Raw genomic sequence first — 15,404 nt, forward strand, 5'->3', positions numbered from 1 at the left:
TGGGCTTGGGGATGTTGGCGTCAAGCAGTAACGTCGCTGCGACCTGGCATGCGTGCGGCCTGGGTTCGATCCTCAGCACCACATACAACGATAGTTGATGTCGCCGAAAATAAATATTAAAATCTCTCTCTCTCTCTCTCTCTCTCTCTCTCTCTCTCTTCAAAAAAAAAAAAAAGAGCTTTCTTTCTGCTTCATTCCATGGCAGAAGGGAGAAGGACAAAAGAACATTATCATGTACTTGCATGGGGTGGGGCAGAGAAAGAGAGATCAAACTTGCACCTCCAGCCCATTCATTATCAGAGGCCTAGGCCAGAGACCTGGCTTGGGGGGTTCCAACAAAGATCTGGCCATTCACCACCCCAAAACGAGCAGCAATTATAATGGTGAAAAGCAGGAAAGGAAACTTTAATCCATATGGCCACATTGGGAAACCAAAGTGAAATCCTGCATCTCAGCCCTATCTACGGGTTGCTGACAGGACCTTTAGGTTTAAATAGAAGAAATGGGGCAGGGGGTAAGAGATATGCATAATTAAACAGTCTTGATCTAACTATGGTCTGGTTGATCATCCTCTCCATTCTGGTTCTGCAAGGTAGCTCTGGTTGATCACTTGAAGGGGCAATTTCCACTTGCTACTCAGGATGTTTATCCATCAGGCCTGTGGTCCTGCAGAGGACAATTCAGTCCCCTTGACATGATTGCTCCTGTTGGAGGAAGCGGTCTCAACAGAAGACTTCTAGGCACCGCTCCAGGGGTCCGAAACAGGCTGCTGCAAGTCTGTGCAAATCTGACCTCAGTCTGAAAGGACGATGAGATAGATCAGGTAAAATTAGGGCTAATAAACTTGTATTACCAGTTTGGAGATGAGCATGCCTCAAGTGATTAACGTGCCTATCTGCAGAGCTGAGCAGGAACCTGACGCAAAGTTTAATAAAGGAGACAGATGCAAAATGAAAGCAGAGGTATCAAGCTTTATCCTGTTTTGCAGTCACTCATGTGGTATCTGCATGTCTAGGTAAAGACTCACTGCCTAGAGAAAGGCAGCCTAAGTCTCAGTTACACTTAAAAAAAATGCACCCCAGTTACATTTTTTAAATTGGCATAATTAATCCATTCACAAGGGTGGCACCCAGGGCTGGGGTTTTAGTTCAGTGGTAGACCATTTGCCTTGCACGTGTGAGGCACTGGTTTCGATTCTCAGCACCACATAAAAAAATAAACAAATAAAATAAAGATATTGTGTCCATCTATAACTAATAAAAATATTTTTTTAAAAAGATTGTGCCCACGTGCACTAACTACCTCCCACTGCTACCCCAACACTGCTGCATTGGAGATTAAGTTCCCAACACATGCTTTTGGGGGGACACACTTGAGCTAGGGCACAGAAATTGATACCCATAGACAGGGACCCAGGTGGAGGAGCAAGACAAATCACCCATGAAAATAACTTGAAAGCATAGGGGTGAATGTGAGAAGAATTGACTTTCTCTTCTCATCAGCCTATAAAACTAGCAGCCAGGGAAAGGGAGAAGGAGAACCCAGAAGGACCAGAATAATGGAAGCTGAGGGGGTGAGGGCTCTGGCAGGGAGGCAGGGTCATCACGGTCAGCAGACAGGCCACTGAGGGCTGCATTTGTCATGTGGAAAGTCATTGGTAACTTTAGAGAAGCAATCTCAGGAGATGACAGCATAGTAAATTGATTTCCTTTTGCTGAGAAGCAAGTAGGAGGTGATGAGTGGAGACAGTGGCCAACTCTACCAGGAAGTGAGTTTTTCCTTTTAGTGGAAGAGACTTCAACATGTTCAGAGATGCAGGAAAAGATAGGAAGGGGAGGGAGAGAGTGACAGGATAAGAGGGAGAGGAAAGCATTTGGTGGGTCTTTGTCCCTAAGATGGAGGGATGATCCAGGGCACTGCAGAGGGGTTGGCCATGGTCATAAGAAGGGGCCCCTCCCTTGTCAGCTTGGAAGGAAGTGGAGGTGGCAGTTAGTGGGTTGAAAATGAGAAAATATAAAATGCTTAGCACAGAACAGACTGTAGGTAAACACCAATCTTTCCTCCCCTCCCCTGCTGTGCAGTTTCAGTCCTCTGAGGCCACATATGACATCACTTTGGGACAAGGCTGAAGAACATGATGGGCTGGAAAAATTAAGATCAAACCTGAATTTTGCTTTTCTGGACTTGCAGGGGAATCGAGGCTGCTTTCTCCTGGGGTTCCTAAGCTGAGAAGATGGAGGCATGGATCTTTCAGAGATCACTAGTGGACAGAGACTGCCTGACATTAGAACAGGTACAGAGCAAAGCGGAGCTGACAGGGAGGCAAGAGGCAGCTACACTCTTGGACTACACCAGGTGATTTTTTTTTTTTTTTTGTAGTTGTAGATGGACAGATGCCTTTGTTTATTTTTATGTGGTGCTAAGGATTGAATCCAATGCCTCCCACATGCTAGACAAACACTCTGCCACTGAGATGCAGCCTGAGCCCCAGGTGATATCATTTTAATGCTCTGATCTAACCATGCCTGAAGCCCCTAAATTTTCAGTTTCTTAATCCAACAGTTTTATTCCCCCCCACCCAAAGTCCATTTCAGTTAGGACTCTGTCCTCTCTAACTGAAGAAGTTCTGACTAACACAATGAGTAGAGTGTTGCTTGTTATAATATTGTCACTATAACTAAATACCTAAGGCAATTTGTATATAAAGAGAAAAGATCTTGTTTTTGCTCATGGTTCTAGAGGTTCTGGTCCAAGATCAGGCTTCCCAATCACTCTGGGCCTCTGACCAGAGTGGCACATTGTGGAGTACATGACAGCAAACTCACATCATGAGCCAGAAGCAGAGAGAGAGGTCAGCCTGGGGTCCCATAGTCTCCTCCAAGGGCCCAGCCCCAGTGAGCTGAGAACCTCCCACTAGGCCTCACCTTGCAAAGGTAACACCACCTCCCAATAGCACCCCTATGGGGCCCAATGTCCTTTGACACATGGACCTTTGGGGAACACTCCTCCAAATTGTGACACTAGTGATGGTCCCTAATTCTCAGACTTGGCTGCATTGAGGTGGATTGAAGATCAGTGAGGTGGGCTGGGGATGTGGCTCAAGCGGTAGCGCGCTCGCCTGGCATGCGTGCGGCCCGGGTTCGATCCTCAGCACCACATACAAACAAAGATGTTGTGTCCGCCGAAAACTAAAAAATAAATATTAAAAATTCTCTCTTTCTCTCCCTTCCTCCCTCCCTCTCTCACTCTATCTTTAAAAAAAAAAAAAAAAAAAGATCAGTGAGGAATCCCTGGTCCTGGGCCAGGAAGATAGTGGCCCTTGAGGAGCAGCTGCATAGCCAAGGTCTCCTGAAGCTCAGATCATGTCCTAACATGAATAGAAACATTAGAAGACTTGGTAGAACTAAGTCAGGAGTTAATAGTATGCTGGCCATTTTCCCAGATCTTCAGTTTAGTGTCCAGAAAATGACAAATTTTACAGAGGGAACAATAAAAGCTAACATTTATGAGATATTATATGCCAGGCACTAGTCTAAGTGCTTCACACATGTTAATTCATAATAACACAAAGAAGACAACAATTAATCTTCATAATAACATAATTTATTGATATATGTTCTTTTTTTTTTAGGGGATGGGGTCCTGGGCATTGAACTCAGGGACACTCAACCACTGAGCCACATCCCCAGCCCTATTTTGTATTTTATTTAGAGATAGGGTCTCACTGAGTTGCTTAGCGCCTTGATTTTGCTGAGGTTGGCTTTGAATTCATGATCCTCCTGTCTCAGTTCCTGAGTGTGTGCCACCACTAACACATTTGTGTGTGTGTGTGTGTGTGTGTGTGTGTGTGTGGTGCTGGGGATTGAACCCAGGGCCTTGTGCATGCAAGGTAAGCGTTCTGCCAACTAAGCTATATCCCCAGCCCACTAACACATTTTTAAATGAAAAATACCTTTTTCCAAATTGTAAAAATTGATAAGAATAGCTTTGTTTTTACATTTTTGCCAATCTTAATGTCTATCTTAGAGAAAGGCAGCTAGACTCCCATTATCTGATTGATCATTCATTTTGTAGAGATGTGGTATTTTGCCTCAAGCACATGAAGAAAATTCACTCTCACACAGATATGTAATTAGGAAAGAGAAGAGTATTTTATTTATTTATTTATTTATTTATTTTTAAAGAGAGAGAGAGAATTTTTTTAATATTTATTTTTTAGTTATCGGCGGACACAACATCTCCATTTTGTATGTGGTGCTGAGGATCGAACCCGGGCCGCACGCATGCCAGGCGAGCGCGCCACCGCTTGAGCCACACCCCCAGCCCCAAGTATTTTATTATTATCATTGATCAGGGATTGAACCCAGGGGCACTCTACCACTGAGCTATATCCCCAGCCTTTTTAATTTTTTTATTTTGAGACAAGGTCTTGCTGACTTGTCCTAGCCAATCTCAAACTTCCAATCCTCCTGCCTCAGTCTCCCTTATTTTGCACTTTGAATGCATCTTTTATCCGTGCATAACTTTGTAGCATCACGTATCGGTCACTTGGCATATATGGTTTTACGGAGTTATGCAAATTTTTACAAGTGCTGACACATTTCATAATGCAACAGAAAAAAATCACATTTATTAAATCTGATACTGTCGGAAAGTTTTTAAGTAGCGGAAAACTTTCAAAGTCATGGTGATGGATACAAATTTTCCAAAATTTTAATTTTCATTCAATAGCTTTTAGCAGAAAATATTGACATTTTTCCTCTTGAAGTAATAGACTTACTTTATTCATGTCATCAAAAATGTTTGCACCGAGCACAATGGCACACACCTGTAATCCCAGTGGCTTAGGAAGCTGAGGCAGAAGGATTTCGAGTTCAAAATCAGCCATAGGAAAAGTAAGGCATAAGTAGCTCAGTAAGATCCTGTCTCTAAATAAAATACAAAATAGGGCTGGGAATGTGTCTTAATGCTCAAGTGCCCCTGAATTCAACCCCCTTTACCCCCCCACAAAAAATGTGTACAAAATATCTGCATTTGTACAACCATAGTATGTTTTTCCATCCTTCTTTCAACTAGAAATTATGTTCCATGAGCAAAGTGTCTAATTTAGCTTGAAACTCTAACAGCTGCCCAGGGACTTTTCCTTGAGACAACTATGGCACATAGGTATGCAGAAGAACCCTTTCTACTCTGTCAAAATATTTGAAAGACAGGACTGGGGTTGTGGCTCAGTGATAGAACACTTGCCTAGTATGCCTGAGGCACTGAGTTCGATCCCTGGCACCACATAAAAATAAACAAATAAAATAAAAGTATTGTGTCCATCTGCAACTAAAAAAAATATTTAAAAGAGCTGGGTGTGGGGTGCATGACTGCAATTCCAGCTCCTTGGGAGGATGAGGCAGGAGGGCTGCAAGTTTTTTTTTTGTTTGTTTGTTTGTTTGTTTTTTATTTTTTAGTTATGGGCGGACACAACATCTTTGTTTGTATGTGGTGCTGAGAATCGAACCCGGGCCGCATGCATGCCAGGCAAGCACGCTACCGCTTGAGCCACATCCCCAGCCCGAGGGCTGCAAGTTTGAGGCCATCATAGGCAACTTAGTAAGACCCTTTTTCAAAAGAAAAAATAAAAAGGGCTGGAGATGTGGCTCAGTGGTAGGGTGCCTCTGGGTTTAATCCCCAGTACTGAAACAGAAAAAAAATTAAAAGTATGTTGGCACAGTGGCACAGACTGTAGTCCTAGCTACTTGGGAGGCTAATGGAGCAGGATCACCTGAGTTCAGGAGTTTGAGGCCAGCTTGGAAAAAATGGCTAGACTGTCTCAAAAAAAAAAAAAAAGAAAAGAAAAGAAAGAAAGAAAAGAAAAAGAAAGAAAGAAAGAAAAGAAAAGAGGGAAAAGAAAAAGAAATATATATAGCAAGTATACTTGGGGCTGGGGATATAGCTCATCCTTGCCTAAGATATGAGGCCCTGGAATTAACCCAACCACTGAAACAAAAGAAAAAAGAAAGAAGAAAGAGAGGAAAGAAAAGGAAAAAAAGATAAAACAGGTATACTTAAGGTTAGAGATTTAATGAAGTTAAAAATCTTTAATGTTTCATAGAATTTTTTTCTTTTTTTCTCCTTCCTTCCTTCCTTCCTTCCTTCCTTCCTTCCTTCCTTCCTTCCTTCCTTCCTTCCTTCCTTTCTTTCTTTCTTTCTTTCTTTCTTTCTTTCTTTCTTTCTTTCTACTGGAGATTGAACTCAGGGAGACCCTACCACTGAGCCACATCCCCAGCCCTATTTTGTATTTTCTTTAGAGACAGGGTCTCACTGAGTTACTTAGCGCCTCACTTTTGCTGAGGCTGGCTTTGAACTCTTGATCTTCCTGCCTCAGCCTCCCAAGCTGCCTGGAATCATTCTTAAATGGAACTAATATCATTCTCTCTTTTGCCATGAGCACATGGCAGAGAAGAATACAACTACCAGCATGGCTTAGGGTGCTGCTTTGTTCTTTGTTAAGTGACCAACACTTATATCCACCATTTCTTTTTCAACATCAAAAAGACAAGATAAGGGACTGGGTTGTGACTCAGTGGTAGAGCACTTGCCTAGCATGTGTGAGGCACTGAGTTCAATTCTCAGCACCACAGATAAGTAAATGAATAAAATAAAGGCCCATCAACAACTAAAATAAATTATATATGTATATAAATACACACACACACACACACACATATATATATGACAAGATCTTAGTAGTATTATGCAAATAATTTGGGGGAATAAAGAGCACAATTTTGACTTCACAGACCCTCTGAAAAGGTCCTGAGGACCAGCAAGCATTCAGAGATCACATGCTGAGAAACACTCATGTAATGCTTTATTCATCATTTAGTATTTATTAAGTGCCTACTGTTTCCCTGATGCTCTTCTAGGCACTGAGTATTGAGTGATGAACTAAAAACAAGTTTCTTAAGGTTTCTGTTTTCATAGAACCAAAATTCTTACAGTTAGAAGCAGAAAATTAATAAATGAATACGATTATTTCACCTAAAGAAAATGCCTTGGAGAAAATAAAACAGGGTAACTTAATAGAGATTGGGAGTAATTTACCTCCACTGTTCGGTATGGTATCTACTCTCCCTATAACTATTTAATATTTATTATTATTATTTTTTCGGTACGAGGGATTAAACCCAGGAGCACTTAGCCACTGAGTCACATCCCAGCCCTTTTTAATATTTTATTTAGAGACAGGGCCTTGCTAAGTTGCTGAGGCTAGCTTTGAACTCCTGTTCCTCCTGCCTCAGCATACTGAGCCACTGAGATTACAAATGTGCGCCACGGCATTTGGCTATTTAATTTTGATTAATTAAATAAGTCCATTTCTGAGTCACACTAGCCACATTTCAAATGCTCAATAACCTGATTATACATATATATGTACATGTTTATATATACATACATATATGTGTATGTGTGTGTGTGTGTATATGACATGTATATGGTACAGAAAGAGAGATAGTTCCTGATGCATTGGCAGTACAAAGCCAAGGGGCCGAATGAAATCCCTGAGAAAGAGGTTACAAACAAAGAAGAGAGGGCTTTGACGGTTTGACCAAATTCTCAAGTATGCTACCATGAATGGTTAACAAAATGGAGATCTCAAAAAATCGAATTGTTGAGATGGTATTAAAGTGAGCTGGAAAGACAGGAGCTGGGGCTGGGGTGTAGCCTCAGTGGCAGAGTTTGTGCTTAGCACTCACAAGCCTCTCCCTCCCCGCCATTCAATCCCTCCCATTGCAAAAAGATAGGAGATGGGTGTCAGGGAGCGGGGTACTGAAATGCAAGGTCTCAGAAGTAATCCAGTTATTGATGATAATAACTGGACCAAGGCTGGTCTCAATAAAGGTCAATAAAGGCCAAAGTATTAACCTTAAAAATGGGTCATTGAGACTTAACTTATGTATCTCAAGTCCATTTCTTAAGAAACCATCTGAAGAGATCAAGAAATAATGGTTACAGAAGTAGGAGGAAAATCTGAAGTATATGGGGTCACAGAAGCAAGAGCTACTCCCCCCACCCCAATGCACAGCACAGGCAGGGTCTTGCTGGGCTGCTCAGGCTGGTCTGAACTCCTGGGCTGCCAGCCCCCAGCCTCAGCCTCCCAAACAGCTGGGACTACAGGCTAGCACCATCCAACGTGCTCTGTCTGGTTTTAGTTGGTTTGTTTATCTTTCTGTTGTTGAGTTGGAGTGTTCTGGACACTAGATCCTTGCTAGATACTGGATTTGCAAACATTTCCTCCCTCCTGTAGGGTGTCTTTTCACTTTCTTTTTTCTTTTCCCTTCCTTTCTTTTGTTTCAGTACTGGGGATTTAACCAGGGGTGCGCTACCACTAAACTCTATCCCCAGCCCTTTTTATTTTATCTATCTATTTATTTATTTATTTGTGGTTCTGGAGATTGAACCCAGGGCCTTTTGCATGTGAGGCAAGCACTCTACCAACTGAGCTATATCCCCAGCCCAGCCCTTTTTATTTTTTAAGACAGGATCTCACTAAGCTGCCCAGGCAGGAGGATCACAAGTTTGAGATCAGCCCTAGTAATTTAGTGAGAACCTGTCAAATAAAAATAAAAGGACTGGGAGTCTAGTTCAATGGAGGAGCATCCCTGGTTTCAATTTTTATTACCGAAACAAAAACCAACCAGTTTTCTCAACCTCAAAGTGAGTCATCACCTTCCCAAGTCACTGCAAGGACTGATGGTGTATGGACAAGACACCAGCACGTCTCACTCCTTCCAAGATGGGGGGGGGGGACCCGCTTTCTGTCCCCAGGGGCTCCACTCCTGTCCTCACTCATGCAGGCCCCGCCCTGCCAGCAGCAAGCCTTCTCAGAAGAGGACGTGGTTCACTGGCGAGCTTGGCATGGAAACACAATTGTTCATGCTCCACTTGTTGAAAGACTATTCCCTTGAGTCATCTTGGCACCTTAGTTGAAATTTATGTGTGTGTGTGTGTGTGTGTGTGTATAAAATATATCCCCAATCAAATAAAACACACACACACACACATACACGCACGCACACACACACACTTATTTCTTATTTATTTCTGGACTCTCAATTCTACTCTGTTCATGTCTATGGCTACCCTTATTCCACTGCCATATTGTCTTGATTACCTTGTACAATTTACTTTGGAGTAAATTGAAATTGGGACGTGTGAATCCTCCAATTTGGTTTTCTATCCCCAAGATTGTTTTGGCTATTTTGAATCTTTTGCATTCCATATATATTTTAGGATAAGTTTATCAATTTCTGCAAAAAAAAAAAAAAAAAGGCAGGTTGGATTTATTTATTTATTTGGTGCTGGGACTGAACTCAGGGCCTTGCATATGCTAGGCAAGTGCTCTACCACTGAACTAGCCACTCTCAGTCCCAGGTTGGATTTTGATAGGGATTATATTGAACCTGTAGATAAATTTGGGGAGAATGGCCATCCTAGTCATATTTAGTCTTCTAATCCATGAGCTTTGGATGTCTTTCCATTTATTTAAGTCTTCTTTAATTTCTTTGATGTTACTGGTTTTAAGCAAAAGAATGACATGATCTGATTTATGCTCTAGAAAGATTGCTCAGTAGTTTGGAAAAATGTTTAGGGGCCAACAGATGCCATGTGAACAGGGCAATAGTAACAGAGAAAAAGAGGAAGGCCCTTGTTAGAGGAGTATTTATGATGTAAACTGGCAGGACTTGGTGATTGCCTTCATGCAGAAAGAGAAAAGAATGCCTCCCAGGCTTTTGGCTTGTTTGTATGGTGACGCCACCAACTGAGGCAGTACTGTTTGGGGAAAAAGATAGATGGATCAGTTGATACATACTGAGCTCGAGGTGACTGTGAGATGCTGTGTGGAGTGACCTACCTGCGTGGGGCAGCAAGGTGATTGGCTATTTGGGTCCAGATGCTTGGGGGAGCTGCCTAGGGTGGGTTCAGTGATTGGAAAGTCATATACAAAGGAAACCCATGAACCAACCAATGGGAATAATAAAGAAAGCAGAAAGGACGCAAAGAAAAACCAATATTCAAAGGTTGAGCTGCTACTGAAATGGCGACCAAGGAGGTTCCTCCAAGGAAGAGAATGGGACCTCACCTCTGCCTGTATGGCTTCTCAACTTTCACCACTGAAAAGTATTCCAGGACATGTCAAAAGCAAGACACAAGCAAAGATTTACTAAAGGACAGAAAAGGTACACACACTCCAAAGGCAGAGTTGCAGGCACCTCTCGCCACTCAGAGAAGACAGTTGAGCTCTCTAATTATGTATATGATTTTCCTGGAAAGAAACGTGCATGTTCCCAGGCAAGCTCTTTTGAAAACCAAATTCCATGATAATCGTTTGATGTTTGGGGTTCAGAATGTTTCTCTTTGGTTAAGCAGTCTACCCATAAATCATTTGTAGGCACATTGTGTAAGTCTGGTGACATTTAAATTAATTATGTTTTTGTTCTAGTTGATCTGTTACAAGCATATGCTGGAGGTTTTGTTCATCTAACTAAAGGGACAAGCATGACTGGTCATCCTTGTAGATTTGGATCTCTATCAACTTAGGGTCTCTTTTTCTCTCTCTCCCCCAGGGCCGACTTCTCTCAGGGCTGATGACAAAAATTCACAAAGGAGACCGAGAAGGAAGCCCCCAGGGATGCAGGAGCAAACCCTGGAAAGAAGGCAGGAGGCACAGGGGGTGGCTATTAATAATGAGTTAGGAACCCAGTGCCTGCACTGGATTCAGCAAGGTTAGAAGTCCACTGTGACCACAGCAAGGGCTCTTCCCCAGAGGACTGAGGCCACTTTCTGTGGACGAAGGAGGAAGTAGGAGTTGGGAAAGTGGAGGCAGCAAGTAAGGCTAACTCATTCCAGAAGTTCCAAGGGGTCAGGGAGAGGAGATGACAAAGCAGTAACTAGAAATGCAAAGAGGGCCAAGGGGCGTTGTACTTTTTAAGATAGAGAGACTCGAGACTGTTATGGGCTGATGGAGGGACTCAGAAGAAAGGTAGAGGAGGAGGGACAGAGTGGGGCCTTGTGGAGCTGGGGGAGCCACTGAGAGGAGTAAGGAGGTGAGGGTTGGAGAAGCGCTTTTCAGAATTTGACATGAAATCACATTTCAAATTTCCCCTCCTCTATCTCCCCCGCCACCATCCTGGCCCAAGACATCTCACTAGGCCACCTGACCGGGCCTTCAGACACTCCACTTTTGGTTTAGGCTTGATGCTACAGAGGCCAGGAGGGCACTAAACTGACTTGAAGAAGACAGAAATGGCCAGTGGCCTTTGGAAGTTGGGGATGAGGCAGTGGGAGTCAGAACGTGGGCAGCCTGCCAGAGGCCTCTGTGCCTTGATTGAGGTTGGAAACTCAGGGAGGTGTTCAAGGTGTGGCCCTGGAGAGGACAGCTGCAGTCATGAGGAAGGCCACTGGGGAGGTCAAGCAGGATACTAAAGGGTCATTCACACGGATGAGCAGGACATTAGGACAAAAATCCAAATCCTGAATGGATGAAGGAAGACCACAAAGATGAAGATGATGAAGAGGGTGAGAGTAGAACCAGGTGGCAGGAATCTTGGAGGAGGAAAAAGTGATAAATGATATATACACATAGGAAAAACCAAACCAAACCAAAAAACCCTCCAAAAAGTGAGTGGTGGGGGCTGGGGATGTGGCTCAAGCGGTAGTGCGCTCTCCTGGCATGCGCAGGGCGCTGGGTTCAATCCTCAGCACCACATAAAAATAAAATAAAGATGTTGTGTCCACCGAAAACTAAAAAATAAATATTAAAAAAAAAGTGAGTGGTGGTTATCCATGGTGGGACAAAGGATTATGGGTAACTCTGATTTCTTCTTTACATTTTCCTGAGTTTTGCCACCAAGTTTTCTATAGTGAGTCTTTCTTGTTTGTTTTTTAGAAATGCAAAAGAAAGAAAACCAACATAACAAATGCCCCAATTCACACTGTCCACAACTTGTGATTTGTACACATATTAGTTTTAAAAATTAGTTTAAGGGCTGGGGGTGTGGCTCAGTGGTAGAGCACTTGCCTAGCATGTGTGAGGCCCTGGGTTCGATCCTCAGCACCACATAAAAATAAAATAAAAATATTTTAAAAAAATAAAATAAAATAACAAAATAAAAGTATTGTGTCCAACTACACCTAAAAAATAAATATTTTTAAAAATTAGTTTAACCCAGGTACAATGGCACACACCTGTAATCCCAGCAGCTCAGGAAGCTGAGGCAAGAGGATCATGAGTTCAATGCCAGCCTCAGCAACTCAGCAGTGAGGCCTTGAGCAACTCAGCAAGACCCTCTCTATATATTAAAAGGGGCTAGGGATGTGGCTCAGTGGTAAGTGCCCTGGGTTCAGTCCCTGCCACCAATAATAAATAAATAATTAGTTTAGAGAGATAACCACCCCCTCTTATCTTGGACAAGCATGATTAGTTGGTTTTAGTTTCATGTACATGTACATACATGCATGAAATAGAACATGGTGTGGTTATGAGAAGATTTTACTTACATGGGGAAAGGGTTCTTAAAATGAGGTGGGGAACTTTTTTAAAGTGAGGAGGGGTTGTACACGGACTGACAGCCTGAACCCACCTCTCCAGCACAGCTCCACTGGGAAGGCCACACCTGGAAAGACCCAGCCTCCAATTTAAGTACACTGGGCCACACCTGGTCGTTAAATGTTCCAGGAAGAGAGAGGAGTGCTACTTGTGTTTCTCTGGCTGGGTTTCAACCCACTTTCACATGGCTCAAGTTATTAATGCCCCTGAAACCCAGAAAGCCTGAAAGGCAAATCGTTATCCCCAATGGACAGTTAGGAGAACTGAGGTGGGGAATCGCAGAGAATGACCTGAATGCCACAGTAAGTTGGTGGAGAATAAGGAACTAGAGCTCTGGCCCAGGCCAGTGCGTGGACAGGTGGGGCAGAGGTAAGGGCCACGGGTGGCAGGGACTGATGGACTTTGGCCACCTGGCAATAAGGAAAAGAAATGGCAATAACTTCAGCCTCTGAGGTTGGCTGATGGCCGGGAAATGATGTTTTGGAGAGAATCAGGTGAAACAGTTCTTCCTTTTTAGAGGCCCTAGAGAATAGGCACAATTTTGGAGGCTCTCTGCATTTCCAACATACCCTCAGAAATTAGGACCTGCTTCAAGATCAGGCCTGGATTCAGGTCTCAGCTCTATCATTGATATATGTCATATTATCCTGGAAAAGTTATTTACTTTTCTGGGTCTCCATTTTCTCATGGATAAAATGGGGGTGTTTTGTTGTTGTTGTTGTTTTGTTTTGTTTTGTTTTTAACACTCCAGATATACAAAGAGAGAACCATTATCTGTGCTTCTGGAGGCAAAAGCACTCAATGTGTCCAGATGGGCTCAATGTCAAGGGGATTGTCCAACACTGATAGAGAAGCCACCTGCATGTGTATACCTGAGATGTGACACCAGCTTTGCAGTGACCCTGGGGAGGTGGAGTTTGCCATCAGAAAGCTATTGGTCGAATGGTGGCAGGGTGGTGATAGTAAAGGGCCCATTTTTTTTTTAAAGAGAGAGAGAGAGAGAATTTTTTTTAATATTTATTTTTTAGTTTTCGGTGGACACAACATCTTTATATGTGGTGCTGAGGATTGAACCCAGGCTGCACGCATGCCAGTCCAGCATACTACCACTTGAGCCACACCCCCAGCCCATAAAGGGCCCATTTTAAAAAAATAAATAGATAAATAGATATTTAAATATATATATTTAAATATTTATTTATTTATTTATTAGTTGTAGGTGGACACATACCTTTATTTTATTTTTATGGGATGCTGAGGATCAAACCCAGTGCCTCATGCATGCCAGGCGAGCACTCTACCTCTAAGCCACAATCCCAGCCCAAGGGCCCATTTTCTTTAAAAAACAAAAGCAGGATATGAACGATTATTCATTGTAAGATTCCAACACCACCAAGTGTGAAATAAAAAAGCAAAATCCTCCCCTTTCCCCTCCCTTGGTTGTCACTTTGGTAGTTCCTTGCTGTTAGGAACAGCTGCACGGTTCATAACATTGTTCCAGACAGATGACCTGGAAGCCCACGCACTGAGGGGCTCCTAGCCTGGCCTGATGGTGGCAGTGATCTGGTGATTCTCAAGGGGGTTTCCCAGGAGAAATGGCTCCCCTCCCTCCTTTGCTGTTCATGTGTTTCCCAAACTCCAGAAGCTCCCTGCACTGACCCATGTGACACACTCAGTGCACAGTGACACTACAGGTGTACAGAAAAGGAACACCTAAGACATCAGGATAGCCCCTGCCATCAAGGCCACTGACCAGTGGGTGGGGTCACAGGCAGGGAACAGATGCCATCAGGTGTCAGCAAGTGCCTCCAGAGGTCTGCCTCAAAGACCTAGGGAGTCCACACAGGCAGCCACAGTACTGCCACTTTGGAGAACTTGGGCTCAGAGACCTGGATGGGAATCCTGGCCAGGTGGCCTAGGGTGAGTGATTAGCCCTCTGAACCCAAAGGAAGGCAATCACCTGACTAACAGGGAGTCTGAGAATGGCACAAGGACACCTCCATCCATGCTGGCACATTAAAGGGGCTCAGTAACCCACAACCAGGATTAGTAAAGCTTCTAATATGTGTCCTGTCAGATCTATGCTTTGTCCACAAAGACACTCTAGGGAGTTTCTAAGACATTTTCTGAATTTTGTATCTCATTTTGTTTCAGACAACCTCAAGGGACAGGAATTATCATCGCTGACTTTTGAAGGAGGGAAAAGGAACCTGAAGACAGATGAGGAAAGCACCTTGCTCAGCGGGAAAGACTAGACTCAAAGAACAGGGCTGTTCTTCATCTGGTCAAAGTAGGTCCCAGGGAGGAAAAGTCATTTGCCTGAGGTCACACAGCAGGCCAGGGACGGACCCCGGTCCCCTAGGCTGCTCTTTCACCACCCTCCCCATTCCCAGCCTTCCCCCGGGCGCTTTTCCGTCCAGGTGCCCATCGGGGCACCATAACCATAGCTGACACCACACAGCCCGGGTCCCACGCCCTGGTAGGGGCTATAGCTGCTCCTCTGAGTCTCAGTGTCCCTCTGTCAAGGGGACATCACCGCGGAGGCTCCGGCTGAGCGCAGGGGCGTCGGGGTCGCCGCAGGGCGGGGCGGGGCGGTGACTCAGCCGCGCGGCCGAGGCTGCGGAGCCAGTTCGACCGGCTGGTGCGAGCGCGCCCAGGCGGCTGGGGGTGCAGGGAAGGGAGGCACCCGGGGACAGAGCGCGGCCCGGGCGGGAAGTGGGCGCGGCGCGGCTCCGGAGCGCGCACAGGCGGCGGCGGAGAGGATGGGAGCCGAGCGCCCGGCTGCCGGCAGGTTCTGGATCCC

The sequence above is a fragment of the Marmota marmota genome, unplaced genomic scaffold (assembly GCF_001458135.2).
Source record: "Marmota marmota marmota unplaced genomic scaffold, marMar, whole genome shotgun sequence".
NCBI lineage: Eukaryota > Metazoa > Chordata > Mammalia > Rodentia > Sciuridae > Marmota > Marmota marmota.